At 37.5% G+C, this 6,150-nt stretch overlaps 1 long non-coding RNA gene across 2 annotated transcripts; it reads left to right on the top strand.

Moving 5' to 3' along the window:
• Nucleotides 1-2,882: 2,882 nt before the first annotated feature.
• LOC133454811 (uncharacterized) lies at nucleotides 2,883-5,888 on the top strand. 2 transcript variants are annotated; one of them, XR_009783451.1, is made up of 4 exons: nucleotides 2,883-3,120; nucleotides 3,441-3,516; nucleotides 4,102-4,312; nucleotides 4,767-5,888. It is a non-coding gene; the product is annotated as an uncharacterized LOC133454811 (long non-coding RNA). The 2 variants fall into 2 exon arrangements; XR_009783450.1 differs by having other exon boundaries at nucleotides 2,884-3,516.
• The last annotated feature ends 262 nt before the right edge of the window (nucleotides 5,889-6,150 follow it).

The following is a 6,150-nucleotide window of genomic DNA, read 5'->3' as shown; positions in this document are numbered from 1 at the left end:
ATCATGTGTTATTGGATTGGTATTAGAGTCTTAAAATCAGTGGGAATAACTCATAAGAATGCTTGGTAAAATGTTTCTTCCTGAGCTGGAAGACATCTTCACATCAACTCAATGCATAATGTGTTGTTTTTGATAATACACAAGCTTGTTTTTTAACCTCTCATTCAGCACCCGGGTATTGTAGGTGTTGTTTTTTGAAGCTTTGCACATGTAAAATAAAGTGTTGAACGCAGCTCCCTGTCGGACCACTTTTTTTGGAACCAGCATGAGTTGGAAATGTCTTCAAATTCCCTCACATGGCCTTTTTTGTTGTTAGATTGCCATTAAGTTATAATATTTTCATGGTCCTGTGGCAAAATAATTTCACTACTTCTGCTGTGCTTTTAAACAGCTGTGTGTGTCTGGTTTTCTGGTGTTTATAATAACAAGAAAAGAAATACATCTTCACTCTAATGTGTGCTATTACGTGTGCTTCCTCTTCCACTATTCTTCGTGACGTCATCAAAGACATCACATTCTTTGATGACGTTCCAAGGCTCCATGAAAGAGCATTTGAACGCTACGCGTCTGAAGCTGGAGCTGATTTGCTGCAAACGAGGATGAATGTGCACATGTTCCCAAACGTAGCAACAGCGCCCTCTGCTGGTTCATGGCGGTATGGTCGTAAGCGGCAGTTGCAGCTTCACAACTGTCTTCTATACGCACTTACCGAGTGTACTGTCACGTTTGTGTTTGTTTCATCATAACTGAACAACACAAACATCCGTATGCTGTCCTTTGACGACCGAGTTACTCCTTAAAATAAATGGATGGCGCTCCTATACTTTATTTCTTTAGTTCAGCCACTTATAGGCTCTGCAAAGCGATTTAGTCTTTTTCCTATTCACCCGTTCACAGCCTCTTATTTTAGACACTCACAATGTGACAACAACCCCCGGTGAACATGTGGGAGTGAAGTGGGGCGTCTCTAATATGACGTAGGTTTGATATGACGTAGGTTGATATGGCGGTGGAATTCTTGCCTCCTTTGATCCTTTATGACGTCACCAGCAGTATATTTATCTGTAAATATTCCTCTGGACCGAGTCAGTTAGTTATTCACCTTCAGCTTGGTATCTTCTCACTAAGGATGTGGTGGAAACAGTTCTCATTGAGGTTGCTCGTGTTTCTTTTGGTTATTTGCTGGTATTTGGTGGTTTGTCCAGCGCAACATCAGTCCGTCTCCCTGTGTTTGAGTTTTATGTCAAAGTTCTGTCAAATTAGCTTTCTTTTTTGGTTTCTTTTCTTGTTTTTTTGTCAATAGTCATTTAAAAAAGTACATGGCATAATTACTGCAACTGGTAGATTTAACAACAGCGGCTGGATATATATTTTTCCTTTTTTTATAAAGTCATTTAAAATATGATTTAAATTTGACATGAATTAAATCTTGTAATTATTATTTAGTATTGTTTCCCCCATAAGAGCCACTTGTTTAGCTTCGGCTGCAGTGGTTTGCAGGTGGAAGATGAAATGTGTTATTGTGGACAGATTAGTTTGGTGATTTTAGGTTGGAAGCGCTGACTTAAAACCTTTGTAGTGTATATCATTGTTACATAATTGGCACATATATGTCATTATTTGACGTGAATATTTGCCACCTGCATGCTTTTGTTCAGAAGTATTTACTGCTAATAACTGCCCAAGGCATCACAGGAAGATGTGTCTTTCTGTTTAACTCCTTTAGCTGTGTGCTTTTTTTTATGGCTCACTTGAAAGTAGAGATCAGAGTTTTCATAATCTTCACTTCTGATTGAGGGTCATTATAGATCGTTATTCATGAGTGTGACTGCAATAAGTTACTGAATTTCTAAATGTTTTCTTAGCAATTTCTTTGCTCTGTGATAATAACCTTCTGCAGCATTCATACGTAGACAGCTGTGAATTAGTTTCCCAGGAAAGTCAGTCTTGTTTGTGCATTTTAACTGTTGTTCTTTGTCTAATTGTTGCGGGTGAAAGGTTAGTCCAGCATGTAACATCATCTTGTTTTTTTCTAAAGTAGGGGGCATGAAGTTATGATTGAAAAACTCTGGCACCCTGGGGGAAATATTGATATCCAGATATATTATTGATATGAATTGGGAGTGTTAGGTAGAAGAATCACATGAATCTTCAGACTGTGATATTATTCTGGATTTGTTCCAGCTTGGTGTTATACTTAATGTCATTTCTTGATATTGAAAGTTACCTGTAGAATTACTAGTAAGTTATGAGGATGGACGGATCAATAGCAAAGTATCAATATTTCAGGCCTTATTTTTCAGTTTTAAGGATCTATTTTTGTGTAAAAAAAAAAAAAAACCCCAAAACAAACAACAATGTTTTAAATGTTTGGTTTCATTGATTTTAGTTCCTACCCAAACCCTGATCTCAGTCGGTTGTTTGTTTTTAGTCACATGAAAATATGGTAAGGTAACATTAGCAAATAACTAAGAAGATTGTTAAGTCAAACACACAGGATGTATATTATAATGGAGAAATATTATAACTGACACGAATCTGTAAAAATTACAGACTTCTACATGCTTTTCAAGTGGGAAAACCTGCAAAATCAGCAGTGTATCAAATACTTGTTCTCCCCACTGCATGAACAGTCTTACCTTCATCTTGCCTTTTTTTCTCTTCTCCACTACAGATGGAAAAAATAGTTCATTTTTTGTCCTGCTCAAAACCAGAACCTACGGAGCCCCCGAGTGGCCACTGGAGGAAAAAAAAAATAAAGAACGCTAACTCGTGCCCTCGATATCCTAACTCGTTCCCTCGATATCCTAACTCGTGCCCTCGATATCCTAAATCGAGGGAACGAAATAATTATTTCGAGGGAACGAATTAAGTATTTCGTTCCCTCGAAATAATTATTTCGTTCCCTCGATTTAGGATATCGAGCGAACGAATTAAGTATTTCGTTCCCTCGAAATAATCATATTAGAAATCGAAATACAATTTCGTGATTAAAGTCTAAATCTCTGGCCCATCAAAGCCAGTGAGGAGAGACGGACATGCAGCTGTTTTATAATAGATCCATGCAGCAGCAGCAGCAGCAGCAGCACCGGGACCAGCTACAACATCTTGGAGTGGAAGGTACGTTTCTGAAGTTATGCAACTATATTCCTATGTGTGATAAGTGTTTTAAATAAATATCTTAAAGCCCATTCTTGTATTCTGAACCTTGTTACCAACCTAACATAAAGCATATGAGGCTAACGTTGGCTAAAACGGTGAAATGCTATTTTTAATGTTACTGTTTACAACTATTTCCAGGGTTAGTGGGGATGTAAAGCCTCTCAAAACCAACATGAAATAACGTGCAAATCTTCCCTCAGAGCAGTGTTGTTTTGTTGTAACAATTTTGTTGCTAAATGATCAAAACGAGACATAAAGCACCCGTTTCATTCATTTAGGGGCCGTCTATGTGCTGGAGTTAACAGTGGCTGCAACGCTCTGACATCCACGTTGACATTATACAGCAATCTTACAGTAAGTATCAAGAAGTTCTTGTATTTCAGGCTTGTGAAGCTAAAGTTAATATTATTTACTTTATTAAGTCTTATTCTAGCCTACGTTTGACAAGAAACACGTTCTTATATCACATCACTAGCTTTTACTGTTTGCAGTCAGAGTTTAATACTGTGCTTAATGTGTTTACAATATGTAAATGTGATGCTTTTGAGGAACTATTTTAAATAAGGCATACTGTTGCTGAAAAGGAATGACACTTAAAACTGTTTACAACTTCTTCCAGCTCTCTTCTAACATAATCTGTTTATCAATACAAACTACTCAATTTTTTCATTATACTATACTATACTGATGATTATCAATTTAAAAACTAATTTTGATAATCATTTTATGAAAGCACCAATTATCATCCCGACAATATTGTTAAAATAAAGGTGTTTGGTCAAGAGGTATTTTGCTCATATACTGTATAATTGACTAAATGAATTATGTAACCTCATGTGACTCTTTTAAAGGACTACAATCCACCAGAACATCGGTTCCTTGGACTGGGCAAAAATGTCAATCACCGTGATAAATTTCCATGCTTGTGTTTTTGCGCAGCAACCACACAGATTCTTTTGCCGGAGTCCGAAGTTTCATCTATGGACGCAGCACCACAAACCAGCGGATTGAATCGTGGTGGGGGATCCTGAGGAAACAAAGTGCACAGTTTTGGATCAACGTTTTCCAAACCCTCTAAGATGACGGCTACTTCTCTGGTGATTTCTTGGATAGGAGCCTGATCCAATTCTGCTTCCTAAACCTTGTTCAGGTAGGCCTGCAAAATCATTATGTCGGTACCCCTGTCATTCTCTCCTTCAATCACCTGTACCGATTTAGAGAAAGTTTAATAGGAAAAAATGGGATAACATGATTTTTCTCTTTGCTTTACTTTACTTGTAGAGTTTGATTTTCGCAGTGTGGTGTAAGAACAACACACACACACACACACACACACACACACACACACACACACACACACACACACACACAGTGTTTTAAGTGCACTGGTGTAGGCTACTGCTCACGGTGAGGGTTGTTAAGACTATCCAACAATTAGCAAACTAAATAGCCTATAAATGAACTGACATATTGGCATTCCTACAACAACAAAAACATGTATTTCATTTATACTTGTATGTATAGCCTATTTCTATGTACAGTAGCCTATTGTATGTATGATGAATTAAACTTCAGCTTGTGTCTAATATTTTGTTTTTATGCAGGATGAACTTGACGAAGTCGTGAGAACCTGGAATTCACACAAGATAAGAGCAAAGGCAGCTGATGGTGTGATTGGAGGTCGGCGGATTTTGATGTACACACTTCCAGGCATGTTCGGCGCAGAGGACAATCTCAAGCCCATACACATGAATGAATTGGCCCTTTGTAGGGAGGAGTGCACCCCCAAAAGCCAATATACATGTGATGAAACTGTATTTGATCTCTGCTGTCTTCTGATGCAGGAAAGGGGATGGGATCCTCCTACAGATGCATTTTCCGCTGCTGAACTGTACACCTTATTAAGAACTGAAATACTGCAAAGTGTCTGAGGGTGGACAATTCTCTCTGCACAAAGAAGAATCATTTGTACTGTACAATACAGGACTGTCTCAGAAAATTAGAATATTGTGATAAAGTCCTTTTATTTTCTGTAATGCAAAAATGTCATACATTCTGGATTCATTACAAATCAACGGAAATATTGCAAGCCATTTATTATTTTAATATTGCTGATCATGGCTTACAGCTTAAGAAAACTCAAATATCCCATCTCAAAAAATGTGAATATTCTGGGAATCTTAATCAAACTGTAAGCCATAATCAGCAATATTTAAATAATAAAAGGCTTGCAATATTTCAGTTGATTTGTAATGAATCCAGAATGTATGGCATTTTTTTTTTTTTTTTTTTTTTAAATTGCATTACAGAAAATAAAGAACTTTATCACAATATTCTAATTTTCTGAGACAGTCCTATTAGCCTCCTTGCGGCATGTGAGATGGACCCATGCATTTGGTTTGAATGGCATGTCGCGTGTACCAGTAACCAGTTTTTGTGCTGGAGGAGAGCAGTGAACACAACAGCTGTAAATAAGAATAGTTGATGTTTATAGGATTTCACTTCTGAGATCTTATTCCTATACCACAGTACCCTCAATCTGACTCTGTATTGCCCTCTTTGAACATTTCTGACCGCATTAAATCCTTGGTTGAGACAAAGTCCGACTTATTACCAACCTGAATTTGTGTAAGGTGTCCCGGAATTACCTTTGTTGCAGTGACAAATGTTATGTAATAGTATCAATCTGATAACTGATAACAATTGAATAAACATGCTGTATAAAAAAATCACAACAGCGCTTGCACTTTCTCCGGATGCTTAACCGGTTCGGAGTGTAAGAAATTAATGATCATGTTCTACCACTCTTTGATTGAAGTTGTCCTGAAGTTCGCCATTATCTCCTGGTTTGGTAACATTATCTCCTGGTTTGGTAACATTATCTCCTGGTTTGGTAGCCTCTCACTAGGAGAAAAAGAGGCTGGAACATATTGTTAAAGTTGCCAGCAAAATTATTGGTGTTGCCCTCCCTGACTTGACCACTGTCTT

This window comes from Cololabis saira, chromosome 11 (assembly GCF_033807715.1).
Source record: "Cololabis saira isolate AMF1-May2022 chromosome 11, fColSai1.1, whole genome shotgun sequence".
Classification (NCBI taxonomy): Eukaryota; Metazoa; Chordata; class Actinopteri; order Beloniformes; family Belonidae; genus Cololabis; species Cololabis saira.
The sequence above is the reverse complement of the archived record's forward strand: the minus strand, read 5'-3'. Positions and strand labels throughout refer to the sequence as shown.